General features: G+C 33.8%; 1 long non-coding RNA gene across 1 annotated transcript in view; it reads left to right on the top strand.

Annotated features, from left to right (window-relative positions):
* LOC114872308 overlaps positions 1–22,843 on the top strand; it is a 157,868-nt gene that overhangs the window by 17,303 nt on the left and 117,722 nt on the right. The window contains exon 3 of the long non-coding RNA XR_006829260.1: positions 20,628–20,680. This is a non-coding gene — a long non-coding RNA (uncharacterized LOC114872308). The remainder of the gene's footprint in view (positions 1–20,627; positions 20,681–22,843) is intronic.

Below are 22,843 nucleotides of genomic sequence, written 5' to 3'. Positions count from 1 at the left end.
GATATATATGTTTCGAAGAAATGTTCTCCGGACCGGAAACTACGACGGAAAGTCGGACATAAGAGAAGAAGAAGCACAGCTCGTTTGTCTGTGATAAGCGGCAGCCGTAAGCTCGTTTATGAGCCACAATTTTCGAACAAACAGCTTCGAATTTTCTCGAACGAACTTTGAAACGCTTTAATTATCGGGGATAAATATTGAAATTAATAGGTCGGTATTTATTTGTTACCGTCATGTTATAAATCGCTAAATTGATTGTTTAAAGTTCAACTAATTGCTTCTACTAATTATTTTCAATTGCTCTATGTGCGTGGCATTAGATCATTTTATTAATGTTGGAACTCAGTTTCATAGCAATAATTGTGAAAGCATTGTATGTACACAGTGCAATTATAGCAGTGAATTTGCATACATATAGGTAATTAAGTTGAAATGAAATGTACAGTACTGGGCATATGTGTTTGAGCAAATGAATATAATTAATTCATTCTTTCATACTAAATAGAAATGTAAATGACAGAAATATTTAGACAGCGTATAATGCAGTGTGATCCTGTAATTTTTATAGAAAAGCATCATTTATGATATAAATAATTCTCTTGGTTACGTAATTAGAAATATTTGTACTCGTGCACTTGCAATTAACAATGATATCATTTTCATTCTAAATTGCTTTTAATGTCGTCATAATTAAGATTTTGAGAATTCCTATTTCCTTTATGTCATCATTTTCCCTAGATAAGCCTGACTTGGTCGCGAATGTATCTCAAAATATTTGGCAAATAATCGGAAAAAAAATAAATCAATTTTTCTACAAGATAGCAAGTACCAATATAGTGTCAGTATTTTTTATGCTTAGAAATTTATTAAGCTGCTTATATAAGTATAGGATTTTGGCTTCAATAGTTGTATTCGTACACTAACAGCTTAGTTGTCAGTGCCTCTGAAGTAGCCATGTTACTTCGGAACCAACACCACCTTTAGGTCTACCTGAGGGTTCAGAACTAACAGACGAAACTTTGATCTAGAGCCAGAGATGTGCGTTCGACAGGTGCGTGTAAAGTGACCATCTTGTTTCGCAAACAAGAGAGTTTCAATTCATCATCCCCCAGACTTCCCATTCCGTGGTACATACAGGCTAATGATCGGCCTTAAATTGATAGATCCGTCTAGTAGTACCCCTGCCAGTCTTTGAATTAAACATTCTGTAATTGTTATTGTTATTATTTAAAAATTATGTGATTTTTTATTATTTTATAATTTAAGCACCAGTTTAGTAAAATGGTGCTTAAATGAAATAATGGTTCTAAAAAGGCATCTTTATCTAAAGAATTGAAAGTATAGCTGGTCTTAGTAGTATAGGACACCCTATATGATTCTAAATGTTATTTTATTTTATTTTATTTTTCCTTAAAATATTAATGATTACATCAATTTGCCCCAAATTAATAATAAACGACGACAATTTTCCTGCAACTTTTAGCCACCATTTCCGCAGAATCGACAGTTTGAATCGCGTTACCAATTCGCTGATTCGCAATCAGTTGTCCATTGTGTATCGTGTCAGTGTCTGTGCGTCATTCTAATTACACAACGGGACATCGTGCTTCTCTGTTACCATTTTTCCTTCTAATTTTGTCCACGTGAAATCGAAACAAGGGACGAAGGGATAATATATAATCTCGTCCAAAGTGGATGACAAACAATTTAAAAAGTATTCCCTTGGAAATGTCTGAGGGAAATTTGCCAGTCGCTCGGAGAAGCAAGTAAATTGCTTTTTGTCGTGTACCATTACACGGACATACATATATCCGTTTACGTATTCAACAGATTTCTGTGTATAGGTAATTTTCCAGTGACTCCGTGTTGTTCTGTTTCAAGCATTTGAAGTATTTTCTTGTTATTTGCGGGGATGAAACGATTGCCTCGGAGAAACGTATCTCGTTGGAAAAAAAAGGTCAAGCACATTTCACTGAATCTTTATTCGACGATGAACCGCTTGCATATATCGACGCTAATTAACCGTTATGCTAATTAAACGAGACTTGCGTTTCATTTTATTGTTCGATGTTTGAATTCGTTTGAAATATACACCGGAAGAAACGTGTAATTAAATGTTTTATGAACCATCGAGCTCTGCTCGGGTAAAACCTTCTTTTGCTTCGGATAAAGTGGTTTTGTTAGTGGCGTGGTATGTACATGCTAATTTGTCCGTAATTAATACGTTAGATTGGCAATTAAATTCTGACTTTTTTGCGTATTTTATTTTCAAACTATCCGAATTTTACCGGAGAAGGGTCGACAAATTATCACAAATATGATTTGAACGATCAATTAAGCTGCTATTTAAATTTTATTTTAAAATTGCTTAAATTCTGCTGCAAAAGAATTAAAAAATTTTCATTTCATAGAAATAGAATTTCGCGAATTTAGTTTCTGGGCTCGGCTCATATCTCTGAAAAATAACACAATGTTATTTACTGTTCAAATTTCTAATCACAAAAAAGAAGGGTATATTTGTTCATTAGAATTCGTAAAATTCAGTGTCAGAACTGTCTAACTTGGTAATTTTGAACGGAATGAAATGTAGTCAGGTGCACGTATTAGGGAAACTGTTTAGATTGTCTACAACATATACGTTAACACTGTTCGAATATTTACATTACATTTAGTTGTACACATGCGGGTGTGTATCCTACATGTACCATTCGTGTTTGCTAAATGTATTTTGATGAGCTTTGATGTGTTCGGAATTCGTGTAGATTGAATTAATTACTTAGTGATGATTCGATAAAATGTATATTAACATGGATGAAATTCTATCGCACAATAATTCTATACCACAATAAGAATTAAATTGCTTTCGCAAGTTAAGACGAAATCGACTTTTAGGAATTAATTTCTAAATAACGAAAGCATCTTTTTTTATAACAAATTTTTTTTTACAAACAAATATACCAATGGAGAGTGTATTATAGTATAGGTGAAAGTTTGAACAACGAAATATTAAATAAATCTATATTGTCTATTGTTTGATATAGGATTTTTTTTGATATTTTTATTTTTATCTGACAATACGTAGACCCTTTTTCAGAGTATCGCAGTTTGTTATTTTTCAACCAAATGGAAAGGGCAATTAAAATTTATTTAATATTTCGTTATTCAGGTTTTTATATTCCATGAGAATATTTACTAGACGTGTACACATATTTGGGTTAGTTTGATCGAGTGGAGGCAAGGGAGAAACACTCTTGAGCACAATCTTAAAGAGTACGTGCTTGAAAATATGAAAATAATGGGAGGTCTTTACTTTTACGAATAATTTTTTTTCGATAGAGATAGATAATCTATCTCTCTTGAAATTGACGAAGAATTTTATCGTCAACAAAGATAATCTTCGTGGAGTTTGATGTGATTTCGTCGCACCGAGGAATATTGATTGGTTATTCTGTTAAAAGGTCTGTCAACGATGATATTTCGAGAGGCATTCGAAGAGAAATCAATAGACGTTATTAAAAACTCAATCGTTTACTTTTAATTCAGTTCTGAAGCTTCGTTTCTGTCCCCAGCACTTTTTATCTCTTGATGAAGTTTGTTAAATAAGTACTAAATAGGTTTTTCAGTGAAAATATGTTGCTCGCAGATGAACAAAATACCTTTACCTGTGCTTTCCATTGAGAACCGTTTTTATTACATTTCTCCAATTTTATCATTTTTTAGTGCAAATAAAAATGATATTTCAAATTACGTAAAGAAATAAGAAATATATTGTAAAAATTATATTTGTTTGAATATTCATAGTTTAATTATAATATAGGTACATTTAATGAAGTCACAAGATAAGGTGTTAATTTGATGATATGGGAAAATTGATTAATTTTCATTAAATTTATGATTTTATATAACGTGGTACAATTTACAAATAATTTATATCAGTTTATAAACTTTCTATGCTATAATGAAATAAAACCTGCTGAATTTAATTGAATACTTCATAGATTTTCTGTCCCGTGAAATTGATTTGCGCGATCATATTGCGTTCAGCTAATTTACTTTATTGATCGACACTAATGGGTCAGCTCTGATATTAATGCTGGATTAGAATGAAACTTGTCTTGATTGAATCAAACTGTAATTGGTTATATCATGTAAATTGATACTTTTCAAAGTGTATTTTAATAAATAATAACTTAGTAAGATTAAAAAATTTTTATGAAAGTCTTCATGAAAAATTGTTAATTGCTTTTGAAATGTGATACTAGTAAATGACAATATTAACACATGGAAGGTATACTGCTGAGACAGTGATAATATAAATTTAATTTACCATTCTATTTTATTCTTATTTTTAACATTTTTAACTTTCATTTTAGATATTACTTTCCAGTTTAAATTTTTGATATTAATTTTAGTTGAAATACCATTGTAAGTACGTATCGCAGGTTGTGGGTCACAATTGATCCAAGATAAGTCATTCGATGGTTAATATTAATAATAAGAATAATACCTTTCGGTACTGATTTAATATAATGGTATATTGAAAAATTCAATTTTCCAGGCATTCTAAATTATTTTTGAAATTTCGGTAGACGTATATCCAATTATATTTGCGAGCATATCCTAAACTGCGTTAAATATTTCGTATAGTAAGTGATCGTTTAGAATTGAGAATTTCTGCTGTCATTCCACGTCGGTAGTAAAAGCTGGTCCATTTTCCGAAGATTTTGCTTCACTCTATGTAAGTCAGCTTTACGTAGCACGTGTCTTGTGTACGAAATCTTCGGTCGAATCACCTGGTTTCACGTGATTTATTTTCCATTCGAAAGATACGTGACAATTACTGTTTTTCTCTTAAACATTATCACAAAAATAATTAATAGAAAATTAGTCATGATATTTCGTGGTAAAATATATTTATTATAAATAACTAGAAAATTTATCCCAAATACGTTTTTCTAGTGTGCGTATTTGTAAAAAATTAAAAAAAAGAGATTTTTAAGAGAAAAAACTCATCGAAGAGTTTCTGTTCTCGCTAATTAAGCAAACTACACCTAACAACTTCACATACTGCAATTAAAATCTATTTTCAACGAAAAATTAATTCGTAAAAATGATTACTTCGAGTACAGCTTGCGTAGTGAGTTTAATGAAAGACTTTCAAGAGTTTGCCTTTTTACTTAAAATAATACCTAATAAAAAACTGCCATATTTCAAAAGAATTAAATGTGTGTTTTTAGACAAATAATTGTCTACATCCTAATTGCATCAGATTTAAAGTTATTATTCGGACAATTTTTTATTCCGATGATTTTTGGACGAAGAAGTCCAGGTCGGATTATCGAGTTGTCATTTCTGAAGAGAGTTCACCGGAAACTGACGATAAAGCTAGGTCGTCGAATGGGCCACGGCCGAATTACACCAATTTCCTCAGCTTTGGTGCAGTCGTCTGGTTATCGGGAGTGCGATCGACTGTCGCGATGCATCGGGATCAATTGAAATCGGCTTGAAATCCTATTACTTGCCAATACCAAAAACCAAATAACTCGGTCACTTTGGCATTTATTTCGAGAAGTTTGCAATTTTCCAGCCATCCTCGATAACAATAAGATGCCATTTCCCAGCCGTGCAACACGAAAATGTTCCCGCATTAACAAATCCGAAAATAAAATTACACGAATGAAAACCACTACGCAACCCAAAATTCATTCAGCTCGAATTGATCCAATTTTCTTCCAATATCTGGCGTGGAACCAAATTTTCCCAATTATCGTAACTAGTTCTGTGGTCAATCTGGATCGATTAAAATTATTTATGGGTCAATTATTTCACAAAGGCTAAATAAAAAACAGAAAATACTCTCATTAAAAAATCTACTCTACTGCTCTATTGTTTGAAATCTAATTTTAAAAAGAAAACAAAGTTTGTTTTTGGTAATATACTTTGGCAACTTTAATTTTTTTTTCTTTGCTTATACTTGTCCAAGCTTTGTACTTCTAAAACAAAAATTCGGACCTTTTCATTTTCAAAAGAGGAATACGTCGTGAACAGCTGAACGAATTTCTGATTTACTGTATTCGTTTCTGAATGCAGACTTGTACAGACCCGGAGAAAGGGTTAGAGAGGTAATATCTGTGCATCATCTCTCACGAACGGCTGCTAGGTAGACGGATGCAAGAGATCGTGCAATTTGCGTTGGAATGAAAATTCCAAGCTTCCTGGGCATCACTTCTATAGACTGAATCGCGAACGATAATGATGTCGATGTTGCCACAACCCTTGGAACGTTCTTCGATTTTGTCCTTGTTAATTTGCGACTCGTCGGAAAACCTCAGACGTTATTAGAATTAAGGGAATTGTAGTAGATACGTTGATGTTGTCGGAAATTTTTCTTATTTATGTAATGGAGTCGTAGTCATTATGGCGAGCTCGTTTGCATGACGTTTGAATGGTTGTTATGAGACTTTTGTAGAATAGACATGCAGATTTGGCAGAATAGCGATGTATTCGTTCAGCCTTGCTGTACATCGGGTCTGTTTAACAATAGGGATGAAAGCTGTTCGGTATGTAGATATTTCTATTGTAATATTTTTGTAAAAATAAATGCTTTAAGCTTGTAGCTGTATATTTTACGATTTCTGCAAAATTTTCAGTACCTATCATAGGCGCAATTTGGACTTTCTTCTGGAATGGAACAAGTCTTTTAGAAATTTTAGAATGTTATGTTAATTTCATGAACATTTACAAAAGTTCTGGCTTTCATTCGTGATACATCGCTTCAGCGGATTTTAGAAGTTGGGTTTTTGAATTTCTTTTAGAAAATGAGAAGACTTCTCCACTAACTCAATAACTCTCCCCTGTTTGTTTTGCTTAGTAACTTTAACATCATGCAAACGAGTATAAGATACTCCCTGTTTTCCTGTTACGAAATAAAGTTTCCTCTGTAGCGAGGATAACATTTTTATCGAAGTTTCGTAGCATGAATTTAATTCGTTGTCAAATGGACAATTTATAATTAATTTTGATTAAATCTGATTGTAGCTCCTAATTTTTCAATTTTTTTTATTATATAGTTACGTTAGGATTTTCATATTTGTTATATTTCACGAAACTTTCCTCTGTTAACTTGGTATCAGGCTGGAGAACTTAGTCGGAAGGGGGCATCAACGCACTTAGAAACTCTATTCCATTTCGTGATGACTAGACAATATGCAGAGAGTATGTTTCAGATGGTTACACGTGAATTTTGATGAAGAATCGTCATGAAACTTTATACTCAAACAACGAAGAATAATATCTGCAGCGAATTCACAGAACTCGTTGAACTATTCCAAGGAACACTTATTTCTTTGCAATAATTACTTTATAAATTATGTAATTTTTCATTGGATGTTTTGAGTGCATGTAATTATAGCGGAGACACTTTGTCGCGTGATTCAGAATACAATTAGGGAAACTTGGCAGAGATTTAGTTTCAAGAAAGTTTGTTACTTTATTCTAATTATAAGAAGTTTCGAATAAGACTTCTGTCGCTGGTTAATGTGGTGATTTAGAATATTGAATCAAGTTTTCACTGATATATCAGTGACTCTACTTTATTACTGAAAGCTTTTATTATACTATGCTTCATTATAAATGCTTTTTCATACTAATATTAAAAATACAAGAGATATAATAGTATAGAAAAATATTTTATGATAATATTATACTATTTTATACTGTTTTAAATATTTTTAATAGCTGTACAGATTTAAATATGATTATTTTCGAAATTTTATACAAATAAGCAATACCAATTACAACAGGTATTAATCAATTATTAAATTACGAAGTGATGTTATTTAATAATTAAGAAAATCGCAGTCAACATCCCATAAAACAGTCACAAACGACTTTAATAAAAAAAAAAAGGTACACGAACACATACGAGAACCTTTCGTCGCAATCATTATTCGTAGAACAAAAATCTATTGTACTAAATGAAAGAACTACAGTTCCAGAGCATGTAGAGAAAAAAGCATGTGTTGTCGAAGCGAAACTGGAATAACACACAATGGGAAATTGTAGATAGGGAAGTTTACGCGTAGTTCGATTCGTACACTAGATTTTACCATGATTAAATCAGTCGTTCGTTACTGACCACTCACTTTCATGTTCTCCGATCATTGATGATACTCGTCGGTCACACTTGACCCATTTATCCTACCGCAATAATTCACTCTCTATCGAAGAAGAAAATCGAGAAAATTGGAATTAAAATTACAACGTCAAATGGAAAACTTTTCTAGACGAAAACTGGGTCACCGTTCTAACGAAAGAGAAGTTAAAAAAAATGTAAGGGAAAAGGCAAACATTTGCCTAAGTTGATTGTGCTCTTGCTGAATGAATAAAATAAACAATCGTTTCCTTTTCCTGCCCGTGTATGCATAATTGTTTTAAAAAACTATGTTTTGATTAAAGTGTTAAATAAAAGAGAAATATGAGCAAAAAGCATTAGAGCAAATAAAAGTGTTTCAGTGATTTTGATGGTGAAAAGAATGCTTGGAATAGAATTCTAGAAGCTTAGAGTTTTACATGCAAAGTTATGCAGAGCACTTCTATTCATAATACAAAAATGAGAAAATGAGAGTATTTAACAACTTTTGCATTAAAACATAAATAATATGATGTATCTAAGATCTAATAATATAATAATATGTGCACTGGTGATTATCACATATTTCCACAATTTTAAATAATATTACAATTTATAACATAATTTAGGTATTATTATTACCTAATACTAGTAATACTATTACTAATATTATTATTGCCTATAAGTATTAACTGCCTATAGAGCTTATAGAATTAATTGCTTTTAATTCTATAATAGGTTGCATTTTAATGATTGGCTCGGTCCGAGTATCGGGTACCCGAAATTTTCGTTTTATCTTACACTTCTACTGATATATTTCATCTAATTACCCCCACATTTCATCCCATTCACCACTTTGTATCTGTTTGAAACAATCAATTTCCGCGATTAAATTTCACAGGACTTTCTCCGTGATTCTCAGACATTTCTTACATTCTTCATCCCTTCTGCCGTCATTAGAAGATGAAATCAGGTTCTCGCATAATTCAACGACATCCCAGCCCTTCTCGTTTCACCTTTCATCCGGCTAAGAAATTCGTCGTTGAAAGCATCGTGGCTTTTATTATCCTTCAAGTGAAAGGTGGTGAGAGATTCTTGTCAAAGCGACCGGTGGTTTAACAATTTCCTACGGATTTAATCTCTGGCAGGATCGGCTAGACGAGCGTGTAACGAGGCAAACTGTTTCGTCGCATCGATATGCCGTCAATGAAAAATCGGCATTTTCTTTTTTTTCTTTTTTTTTGCTCAGCCTCATTTCTGCGATGGAACGGCGGCGAGTCGTTTCATAGAAAAGGGGGAATCGATATTAGGGGCTGATTCTGGCCGAGCACGGCCAATCGACCTTCGTTATCGCTCGCTCTTCGACGTTTCTAATAAGCGTCCATTTACTACGTGGCCTCCTGAACTCGACGCCACTGAATATGAAAAAAAGGCTCGATACCTGCTAGACTGGACCACTGTCGTTCCAGTAATTTTTCGCTCGATTTCATGGTAATCGGTTCGCATTTGACATCGATCGAGCATTCTGTAGCAGCCCTGGTTCTAAAAGATCCAGTTCGTTATTTTTTTTTAAGGGAAAGAGAATTTCTGTCGCATTTCGGTGTCGGGTTTCGTTTAGAGTACTTGCCAGAAGGAGGTTATACGTTTGAAGAATTTAAATTAAAAGATGTAAGAATCTCATATGCTGGTTATCTCGACGACTTTCTTCTTCTGCGTTCCCACCCCCGCGTCCCTGGAAGAGTTGCGGAAATTCCAAAGTATTCTACCCTTGCCAGGAACGCGTTGGAATTTCCTTTGCCTTTCCCGGCTTCTTTTATGTCGAACGCTTGTTCATAAAGAATCCCTTCGGTTTCCTTCCAATATACACGATGCTTCCGGAATAAGAGGTCAAACTTTAAAAGCACTCGCCATGTGAATAATAGAAAAGGCTTATAGCGAATTGTCAAATGGAGAGCCAAGAGAATTTTATAATTTAGTGTCAGGAAGCAAAAGTATTTAATAATAAAATATTTACAGTGAAATGAACTTAATAAACCGGAATGTATACTGAAATAATTCTGCATAGTAAACCATAGAAATTTTCTCGTATTACACGTTGGTACAGCACTGTTTAATTAAACATTGCCGTAGGGAAAGGATTAAATCGGATTAATAATCTGATTTGCTTTCGTTGTTTTAGTAGCTGAAAGCTAGAGTACCTAACGAAACTAATTGCATCCGACTATTTACATTCATACTTTTGAATAATTTGCGTCGGATGTACAGTATCGGGTAGAGTAGGTTCCCCTAAGGAAAATGGCGATATAGGAGAAGCGGGAATTCTCAGAACCTTAATTTTCATGATATTAATATTAAAAGTGATTTATAAGAATAATATCAGCAGCTCTTATCTGATTCCATTATATAACATTTAATTTCAACAGTATATCATCATTAATTAACGATTGAAAATAAATAAATAAATAACAACCAAAACATGTGTAATAATAAGAAAGTAAGAGATTATAAATAGTGTTCCATATTTCCACTTGAAAATCTGAATATCACAGTTCCATTTTAAAATAAACTCTTTCCCGAAGAAATCTGTATTTAAACGTTCTCCATCATCTACCAGCACAGTTTTATGTTTCTCATTCAAAATCGTAATGGTTATCGTCGGTTGCAACGTGTCTGTTAAAAGTTCGCCGAAAGATTAACATTATATCGCGTGGGCGTCTGAATAGAACAACCGAGAGAACGTATAGTCGAGGCACAGAATGTCAAGGAACGAGGGAAATGATAAACGGTGAATAAAGATAGCGAAGGGGTTGGTGGACGAAGATACAGTACAAAGAAAGTGAAATGAAAAGGGGTGAAAGGGACACGAGAAGAGGGGAGGATCAAATGGAAACACACACAGAGACGAGAGACAGATCTTTGCTCGGTCTTGTTCGAGTTTCGCGCGTTGCTACAGCGATGAAAAACTCGCGACAAGATAAAACGTTTTTCCCTTGGTTGCCTGAAATTTCTCTGCTGGATGCATTTGAAATTTTCCCGACGCAATCGCCGATGGAAATCAACGCGAAATTCGCCGGAATTAATTTTCCAAAGTGCTAGTTGTACGGTAACGTTGCTTCCTGAATAAATTTCACCTTTTTTTTTTGTTTATTTCGCGTTGATTCAAAGGTTCCCTTCAAATTTTACCTTTCTATCTCTCAGCATTTTTAAAAATACAAATTTTATTAAATTTCACAGTAACAACCGCAGCGTGTAAACGCAACTCAATGGCATTAATGTTGCCTTAATTAAAACACTTTGTCTTCTTCTTTTTTCTTTTATGAATGAAAAATATAATGTCATTATTTAATCCGTTCAGAAATCCTTTCATCAGCTTTAATCGCTTGCTTCGTCTCGTTATTCGATTGTGATGCACATCACGTCGTACTTTAATGGCATCGCTGCCTATATATGTACACACGTGTACACGTGTACGCGCGTTAAATGCAGGGTTAAAGCCGCGTAACTGTTTGCAATGGAAAGCACCGATCGATACCAACGACGGAAATAAGTTAGTGTGACACATCCGCGGGAGCGACGGTAATGTTGAGAGTTAAACTGTATGTAAATGATTTCAGGCCGAATGTGTATTAAAATCGTCGCTTTTCCAACGAGTATTCGTCATATATATAGCATCCTTTCAAACGATTGCAACACAGAAAATAGAGAATCTATCCTTTTAATTAACCCTCGAACGGCGGACCATGCAGAGAGCCCCAATTTTAATTTAATTTCATATTTCATATTATTTACATTTTCTATATTTTACACTGTTCCTTTATGAAAATATATGAAACCCTTTCGTTTAAAATTTACATATTTAATGTCAAGTTTGAATCTCGATTCACCCAGACTCCGCTGTTCAATGATCAATGACTCTGTAGAAGGAAATATATTGATTTCTGGTTAATTAAAATATTTACGTAATCAAGGACCAGAGTTATAAGAGACAGAGTGGTATTCTTGAATGTTGGTCTAAGAAGTTGAGTTTATAATTAAATTGATAAATTTATGCGGTCAGTAATTAAACAGAAACAGCTCCGGGCTGAACAGTAGAGGGAAGTTTTGATGAATGAAAATTTCCCGAATAATGGAATCGTGGCAAATTAATTGAACCAACTCTCTAATATCTCGATATTATCGTGCGGCCTGAAACCTCGAGAGTGGTTTGGTTCGCCGAGATGTAGAGATGGTGTCAGCTGCAAAGACAAAGAGATTGCGAACTTGCGAACGAATGACGTGGAGTTTCGCCGTTTATGTGCAATCTGTTAATGTTCTCGCGAAAACATTTCGGCGGTAAGTTAAACTTACCGACATTCACAGATGCGCGTGAATACGCAGGATACCTCGGGAATAAGAATTTCCGAGTAAAGCGAGAAGCTTGTACGAAAACACGCAAACTTCCCAAGACAAATGGACCGATCAATCGGGAAGAAAAACGTTGCACCTCAACCGCAAACTCTGCTAGATTTATGAACTGCTAGTAAACAGAGGAAATTTAGGTCATAGATGGTTATTTTAAGATGAGATTTTTCTGTAGAAATGAGAAAAGATGATGGTTTCTTTTACCAATCTTTTATTTCTTAATATTTTAACTGAGGAGTTAATTTACCAAAAAGCGTATTTTGTTAAATGTTGTATGAAGAGATAACTCGTCATACGGGCTGCAGAAGCGTTTTACAACGAAAGAGTTAATTCGTCATGGTCAGTCAAAAGATTAAAAATACTCCATATGGATTTTTTGAAATTCGAAAAATTTCATATTTTTTAAATTTCATTTTAAAATTGCTTTCCTGTGATGAAATAGAAGTCTGCAATTGTTTGCAATTTATTCGACAATGATAGAAAGAAATATTATAACAGCGATTGTTTGAAAAGTTTATGAAATCAAGGGTTGACAAGTTCCGTTTCAATTAAGGTAGTTGGAAGGTTAGCACGGTCCAGATTCTGTTCCAATTAAGCACGTTCAATTAATCTGAACTTCTAACTCTTGTTCAAGTAATGCTAATATCAAAGTTAATCTCGCTAAAAGCGAATTCTAACTTTCCTCTTTCCTCTCCAGGAGCTATAAATTTAATAAGAGGTGTTGGTATTAGATTGAAATTTGACAGGAATTACAAGTGTCAGTAACAAAAATTTGCAGCAATATTTTATTAATTTTCTACTGTACCTAATAATAACAAAGTAAATTTCATTTTAACAATATCAAAATTTATAAACTGAAGTTTATAAACATTTTCAATTATCAAGATTGTTCAATATCTTGAAATATTGACTGGAATTTAATTACAAGAACAGAGATAATCACGCGAACAGATTGTCTTAAGAATCACCGCGTAATTAGTCAAAGCGAGGACACAGGCAGTAAATCGAGTTACATGGTCGATCGTATATTATATTACATCGATGTAGATACATTAAATTGACGTTTCGCATCTTGTCGAAGCACTAATGAAATTTCTACTTGTACATGGTGTGCAAGCGCCTCCTCGTTCGTCCTCTCGAACGTCTCGATCACTTGCAAACAACGTTACGTAATATTACATTCAGTTGCTGTTCGTAGTCATTGCGTAATTGCGAAACTAACGTCGTATCCTAACACTCAGAAGTAACGAAGCAATAGATATGCAAAGTTGCAATTTCACCGAGGGAATAGTCGTTTAAGGCAACGACGGTGAAAACATTTCGCGTCAGTTTCAATGGAATTGAAGAATTTATTTATTTTAATCCTTGCAAAGCGAAGTCTGGGTCAATGTAGACCCAACCTTATAGAACATATACAAGGATATTAACCTAAAGTTAAATATATCATTTTAAAAAAGAAAAGTTTCATATTAAAATTAAATTCAAATTGGGGCTCTCTCCATGGTCCGCCATCCGAGAGTCAAGATGTAAAAGCTTTACGTTGTACAACGCAATGATTCTTTCACGCCCAGCTATAATTGCTCCTAGGAGCGAAAAGGTTAAGAAGAAGAGATCAGAAGCGAACGCGGAATTTATTCCGTGCGACGTGCGTCGTGTGCAACGATCGAGCGGATCGCGCGAGTCCGCTTATCGAAGAAAGTCGGCCGGTGATAATAGAAAACCGATGTCTGGTCGCAAAGGTCGTGAAAGAGGGAGGCGGTAACGGCAATTTTCCAAGGGAAAGGATCATTAGTCGTGTAGCGCCGCGTGTGCGTTACGAAACACGGCTAACAAACGGCCGACCACGTATTCCTCGGCGCCTGGAATAATTTTCCGCGCGAGCGTGTACCCGCGCGGAAAGCGTACTTTGTACACGCTGAACTCAGAGCGGCAGAGCTCGCAGATGTAACGTACAATTTACCAAAGCGAGCACGGCAAATGGCTTCGAGCGACTTTCATCCTTCAGCATGGTTTCACGGCCATGGAAAAAGGGCGAAGAGAGAAAGAGTGAAGGGAGAAAAAAAAATGAAGAAGAGGAGGAAACGGTATTTTCAGAGGGTGAACATGGGTAAAGGGGTCGCAACCTTTACGTTGCGATTTCGATAGAAAAATATGAAACCCATTTCCCACGTCAAATACGCGGAACCGTCGACCGAAAGCCGATCTGCCTGAATATCGTATTCGAGATAAAAGGTATCGAATACTTCTTAGCTATTGTACGAAGAACGGAGAGCAATCGCCCGGCAACGATTTGGCCAATCACGGATGAAACGATTTCTCTTTCTTAAGCGAGGGAAAAGTTCGAAGTGGAATCGAGTTATTCGAGTCGAGTTCTAATAGCTGATGCTTTTCTTTATCTCGCTTTCCTGTATTCCATTACCATTTGTTGTCTTCTGATATCGTTCAATAAAGGGGGATGAACAGGTTCATAATTCTTTAGACGAGTGAAAGGGTCTAGCAGAGTAAGCATGGGATAGCGAAATCCACCCCTAATTTCAGTGTTTATAAAAATTTCAATTTAGTTAAATTTTGGATGCTACAGATTTTATGAATATTTTTGAAATTCACCACATTGTTAATTTGCATATTTTTATTGGCATTCAATATTAATCTAATCGACCATACTATTTTAATTACTATATATGGTCATTATAAACATAAAATTCCAATTATGTAGTCATCTTCATTGCACCATAACGAACGTGTAAATTAAATTGAATGAAAAAGTGACTTTTCAAAATGAACGAAAATATACAGCCGAGACATTGAAACGCATTCACAACAATACAAAAGAAGTTGAGTGTCCTGGCAACTGGATGAAATTGAAAAGGTGTCGGGGGCTTTGGTCGCGAAAATCAAGTTTCCCGGGAGTAATTATGTCGTCGCTCTGGTCAAAAATCAGGGAGCGTCAAAAGTCGGCTCTGCCGTAGGACTTCCTGTGAAACTGTTATCAAAGGTGCGCGGCAACGCGACAAATTTATTAGAGGCACGTGTATCGTCGCCGGTGTCGAAAGCTTTTGTAGCGTTTGTGGCAAACGACGGAGGTGAAACGTAAACATGTTGCCGAGCTTTCGCGACACAAGGTGTAAACGTATCAAGAGGAGTCAGACAGACGTTTATGGTGGAACGGGGTGGATTCTAGGAGATATACGAACAACTAACGGAGACTTGTTCGAATTCAGCTTTGATTTTCTTTGCCAACTTTTTTATCTTGTTACCAAGTTTTCGTATTGAACAAACTGTTGTATTCTTAAGTTCGTGATGTGATGAGTTTTTGTAGGAGTCTGTTATTCGTTTTATTATTATCTTTTTAATATTGGAAAATATGTTCAATAAACAATTTAGATATTATACAAAATGATAGGTTACATTTATTGACAATGAAATAATTAATTCAAAAATTTTTCAGTAAATTGAGTATGGTAGTTAAAGTGCTGAGCTGCATGTTATGATGTACTACTGTGCAAGTAGAACAACTCGAAATTGGTCAGACATATACGTAGAGTATCGAGCACAGTAGGTTTCTCTCGGGAGAAATTTCCAATATCTTAATTTTAACGATATTAATATTAAAAGTAAATTGAAAAAAGAATTATTTATTAATAATTTCATATTTTTATTAACTATTTTTTTTCTTTATTACGAGTGAAGGATTATTCAGCTACTATAGAAATTGAAATATAGTGCATCGTTCTAGACAATCACTGCGAGGCACGTGTTTTGTTTTTCCAAGGATGAAAAATATTTTTTGTTAAAAATATGGAATTCCGTTAAAACACATCGACAACGAAATAACAAGAGTGATCTTTGAATCTTCGTGTTATCGGAGTTGTTGAAAGCAACACGCGACTATTGTGTGGTTACGAAGGGAGGAAGCTGCAGAACAAACATTCTGGATAGTTTATGTGTAACGTGTGTAGGCGATCGTAACAGTAGAAGCAGATCCTTGTAGTCAGACCGTGATGTTCACTCGTAAATGGTGGTTTTCAGTTGCTCACCAGAGAGATTCCAGATTTGTAACTGTCTATTGTTACTTTGTCTGGAAATTTAGACACGTGTATTCTTTATGCTTTATACTAGCAGTTTCTTAGCAATATATTTACATTTTGATGGGTACATATTTTGTAAAATTTTTAGCTGTTGCTGTACTTAATAAAATTCAATTAATATTAATAAAATTAAGTCTTTGAGTTTTATGCTAAATTTCAATTTATACTGAAATTTAATTAAAATATTAATAACAGTTGGCCACAGTTCATTTTAATAGTGACTTCGCAATAGTTTCTATAGAAAATTATGCAATATTTCGTTGATGTATTCTGTTTTCCTTTTTTTATATTCTTCTTCTTATTTCCATCTCATTTTCTATGCTAGAATGCACTGAAAGCATATCATAGTAACGATGTTGAGAGCTTATCGAAATTCTAAAATGGTAATTTTAAGTAAACAGGTTTCAAAGCCTAAAAGGAATACAGTATTGGAATAAAAGTCAACGTTGATAGACTTACAAAAATCTGCTGTGTTTACCTGTTAAATATATTATCAGGAGAATTATTTGAAATTAACTTCGATGCACGGTATACTGAGGTATATGCTTTGAATTATTGATGCAGGAATTATTAGTACGCTTATTAATGAGAAGCTGCTCCCTTATTAAACTTCATCCATCATCAGTTTATGTTTCTAAAATTAAACACCATTTAAATTGCTTTTATTATGTGTTCAATTTTTCTCTGTGTAATATGTGCTATTAAATGGTGAGAATAAATATAATAAAATATTTAGTTATTAATTCTTTATGTTAATAATTGTCGAATATGAACTTCTAATATAATTGCAAGGAAACAAAAGAATGTAAGATTGCCTTTATCAATTTATAAAATTATTAATGTTGGTAAGAGGTATTAAATTGAATCTCAGAGAAATTCAAAGGATTTTAATGTCATAATTTGAAAGCCAAGCGGTCCAGCGAAAACGATTCCGGGTTCTCAGAATTAATCGTTTTCTTTAGAATTTCAGCCATCCATGAAAGAACAACAGGATATTTCTCTCGTCTGCTTTTCTTTCACAATTCTAATGCGTCTTTGTTCGGTTCCTTCGGAATTCAATAAAGTACTTTGAACCGGACACTACTTTTCTGTAGATTAAATTTTACCTACAAACTCCTTCTTCCATTACCTGGAGGGCATATTCTTAATACACTTGGAATAATTTTAATTAATTTAAAACACATTGAAATTAATATTTATGAACTAAAAATTCCTCATTAATTAGTATACACTATATCACTCTATTGAATCGTTATTCTTTTTTCATAAAAAGTTAGAAAATGTAATTTTCCCAGCTAATGGAAGAACTTTTCTACAATTGAAAATACCTTAAGTTATTTACTGTGTCACGCGTTAGTGGGACTGCTATTGATTTTCCCATCAGTGACTGCTCGCAAAGATTGTTTTCAGGATAACAAATATCTAAATTTAAAATCGTATAAATTAAGCTCTTCCAGTCTATTTCAATTCATTTTTGCACGAAGATCTATTTTTTACGAGCATACGTTTACTTTTTTCCTATTCTCTAAGAAGAGATACTTTTCACCCCAATGAAGTTGTTGTTGCATAATCATTCGACGTTTTATGTTTTTTCCAACAATAACTGGGAAACAGGTACCCGTAACAGAGACCGTTACGCAATACTTTGAATCCAAATGTTCCCAATATCGATCGAACGGTTGTTTACCTATCCAAAAGTCTCGCAATGTCGATAGCGGTGGTATCGGAACCGGCGCAGAAGATGCAAATTCGTAGAGGAGATATTTAACGGTTCAGACGATCCATTATACGCGCTGAACTCGTAACAATAGTTATTAATATTCACGAGACCGATATCGTTGCAAAGCTTTTTCGTAGTTTCAAGTACGAAAGGAACTGTTTCCGTGCTTCGCGAGGGTTCGTAGCGACGAAAGTTGTCGGAACGTAAGCTTCTCAGTTTTCACCCTTCTTTCCCCGGCTTCAAAATGGACGAATTTTCCTCTCTCCTTTTCACCGTTGCTCGGTGTCACCTACTTCTAACTGCATTATAATCTCCTCGAAAAATCCTCCGACCTGAAATTCGTTGGCAGAATGCCGGGCCAGGATGCAGTCTAGATACCGGGTCAAGGAGGACGTAATGTCGCGCATGAAGGCCCCATGAGAAATTTGTCATCCTCCATCAAATCTCGCGTTAATCAAGCACGAAATGTACCGTGACTCTGAAGAGCTACGAATTAATGAGCTGTACAGGAATGTGGTTTGTTTTTAACATGATATAATGTCGTAGTGGAAATTACCTCGTGTAATATGGTGCATTTTGATAAGAATTATTGCAACACTTTCATTTCTCGATGTTGGTTATTAATGTTATTAGAAATTTTATTTAATTCATTTTTTAGTAGAAGAATATTTGAGAATTTAATATTAAGAAAAATTGAAGAAAAGATTCACTATTTTATAATATTGATGAAACGACGCACCATGGAGAGAGCCGCAACGATTGACTTGTACTACTGCGGAGCAAGTAGGAACAGTCTGTCTATAGTCAGACGCGGTCTGTATCCACGCGTTTGCTATTTTCTTAACATTTATTATTTCATAATATAAGAGTTCTTACGGTTAGTTATAAGAATAATAGTTTATATTTATCAATCTTTCTATTATATTTCTCAGTACAGTTTATATTAAATTTTCAATCATACTTTTTTATCTATATAATTTTTGTTACTTTGTACTTTATTAATATCAGATTTTTCAATTCAATGTTTTTGGGTGCATAAAAAAAATTTTTTATTATATTCGTTAAAAAGATACATCATACTATAATGAGAAAGTTAGTCTGCTCATATGAATTAGATTTCTTTGCATATAATTATGGAACAAAATTTTCTATTATCTTCGAAGAAACTCGTTTCGAAACAATTCTGCTATGCAAGCATATCCGGGTGATGAGAACACACTAGCTTGTAAGGTTCATCCACGAGGGATTTGTCAGTCCTGAACTAATTTCACATTCATCTCCGTTCAGTTTCTTGGACATGAGATTTCAACTTCTCGCTGCGACGAGTTTTAACCTTTTTGCAATGCTGTGTCATCATTCTAGAGTAGCCAATTAAAGTAGAACATATGAAATTTCCAGCACAATTAAAAACTTCTCTTTACTCGAATTATTTTCTCTAATATAAAGTAATATTTAAAAGAGTAATTTTTAATTTAATGCTTCAAGTGAACCACTGTTCAGATATTTTATTCCAATTAAAAAAAATATTTTTCAGTTCTAATAATTTTGGTATTCAAAGTGCCATTTGCAATTAAAGCCTTTTTGGAGTGCCTTTCGTTCAATTAATTTAATTACCAACTACATTCGCGTTGCTTTTTTTAACGTTCCATTACAACGATCGTGTTATCTGAATGCGTAGTTTTCCCATTAAGCGGCATAGTCGAATCGTGGAAATAAAAATAAATCGGTCCGTTTGTACACGCTGCTTGAGCAAAATACGGGCCACCATTTGTCCAAATTATACGCTTGATGCCTTATAATGCGAGAGACAGTACAACGTGACTTTTAAATCTTCTAAAGCGCAAACATACTGTTATACATATTATGCTACTTTCATGCTCATCTTTCGCGTAACACAGTCTTTATCATATTTGTTCGAACGAGTAGGTATCCTTTATATATTCATAAAGTGTGACAACGAGAAACGTTTTCCTCTTTTAAAATATGTCCTTTTAAATAATTTCATGTCTCTGTCATCGTGGCTGCTGTGCTTTTTGTTGCTCAGCTCTAGTATTAAGGAAACAATTTTTCTCTCAGTTTCGTTTTTTATGTACATTCCAGATATTAAATTAATATCTATCTTCCTATAATATTAAAAAAAAAAAGATTGTGTGATTTCAAATTTAACCCTCGAATGGGGGTGGATGGATTAATTGTTATCCAAATCAATAGCGTAATGACAATAATTAAAATTTATATATTTGTAGCACATAGATTGTTTATTAACTATTTTCTATTTGTATTTCAGGGGTTTTCAATGCAGTACTAATGATTCATATTTCTTCACTTTTGTCATCAAAGGTCAGTGACATATTCTATTTTAATATTCTTGTTACAGTAATTATTAATTGACATGCAGAGTGAAAATATAAATAAAAAATTATGCTTTTCGCTTGCTACTTTGCATAAATGAATTTCTTCTTTAAATTCGTAGTGAATCGAATATGACAGCGAACATGCTATCAACAGCGAATTCTGCTATCAATAATTTTAATTAAATATAAGCACTTGATATCAGAATTAATCTTTAAGTGATTAAGTAATTTTCTAGAAGATATAAAATGCAAGAAAATTGATGATGCATATTGTATTGAAAAAAGCAACGGGAAACTCGATGTAGGCGCGCGCCTATTTCCTCTTGAATTCCCTTAAGCTCTCAGGTAACTTTCTCTGCAAGCGGGATAGAGGTTGGTCGGTAAACTTCGCGTTAATTTCATGCAGATTCGAAAGGGTTAGCAGGGCAGGCTTGTGAACGGAATTTAATCCTCGACGGTGCTGTATACCGAGCAGTGACGGCTCTATGGAAACCGTCCCAGGCCCTCTAGCATCCAACCCTCTTGTGTTTTCTCAGATTGAACGTTCTCTCCTCGTTGACCTCGAATTATTCATTTACAGATTTTAATTGCAATTTTTCTTACTTTTCATTGTTTATGTAAGCTGAGCTTACTGATTAACTTTTCTTTAATAAACGTAGAAATATTATCCTCCTCATTCTTGTTCACTCGAGTGGGTTTAAAAGATTATAGGATATTTAATTCCTTTGCTGAGAAACAATTTCTTTATTACTTGCTTTACTGATTTCAAGGTGAATCTTTATTTTACGCTCACATAATTATTTTAAACACACCCTTTGTTTTAGTCATCAAGATTCTCCAATGTCTTCTCAATATAATTGTTATTTTTTGAAATTTATTAGTATTCAAATATTCTTAGTTACAATATTTTAAATTTGAATATTTTCCCGTGCTTTTGTGTATTTGAAAAGTCGCTTGAAAATTTAATAACAGTAAAATGTACTTTATTTGTGCTCTTAATAATATAATTTTCATTTTGGGTCATATAAATCTAAGGAAAACAGAGTTTGCCCAAAAATTTTATACAGAATATATCAGAACGTTAACAGAATATTCGACCTATAATATTGATTGATGATATTGGTTCAATACAATATACTGGCGATCCTTAATCGTGAATACTGTAACTATGTTGGCGTTGCCCTGTATTTATCACACGCAGTCGCGATGATAATCAGGCAAAATGAAGGACCGATCGAACTCGAAATTATTTGCGTTATCCTGTAATAAGTAATTAGACTCGGCTAATTAGACAACGGTGCCCGTTCGAAATTACTATACGCTAATTATGATCTATTGTTTAGTCATGGCATGAAATGCAGCGATTCTGTTTCTAATCCATAATTACATTACGATTAATTTATAATTCACTTGCGTTTGCTAAATTAAAATTAGTTAATTACAAAGAAATGTTAATTTGAAATTTTTTCACGATTCCAAGTGATAATTTTAATCTTAGCTTATTTACTAATATTTTGTTTAAAATTTTCGGTTTAATATTTTCAAATTGATTTAATTAGTTAATTACACTATTTTGTGATTTTTGCTTGATCTATTTTGGATTTAGTGCAATTTCAACTTTAAATTCTCAAAAATGAAGTCAAAGAATTTTCTACTTTAACTTTTCCCTGAACCTTCAAAATTTATGTTAGTGCCTTCTATCGTCCGATACCTTCATGTAATTTATATTTATTACTTCAATACCGTGAGCGGTTTAAACCTACCCTGTGATAAATCCATCAATCATTAGATATATGCACTTTTAGTTTGAACTAGGCCCGTTCATCTTGCTTGATACAATTTGACGTAAAATCGAACATAACATTCTGTCGATTAATTCTGAATCAATTCATTAGCTTCTCATTTAAAGTTCCATTTATCTCTTCATTTGTATTTGATCATCGAAAACATGCACTGGAATTTCGTTGGAGTTCATACGCGTTTTGATGCAACTGCAGTCGATGTGAAATTCGATACTGAAAAATCTCCAAAAATTCCGATGTTTTTACGCGACCCATATTTTCTTTTCAGTACTCCTAAAAATATATCGTCCAGAAGTGAGTACAAGGACAGGAGTTAAAAAACAACACGATGAAACGCGTAGCTTTAA

Source organism: Osmia bicornis, chromosome 3 (assembly GCF_907164935.1).
Source record: "Osmia bicornis bicornis chromosome 3, iOsmBic2.1, whole genome shotgun sequence".
Classification (NCBI taxonomy): Eukaryota; Metazoa; Arthropoda; class Insecta; order Hymenoptera; family Megachilidae; genus Osmia; species Osmia bicornis.
Note: the sequence above shows the minus strand (reverse complement) of the source record. Positions and strands in the feature narration are given on the sequence as shown.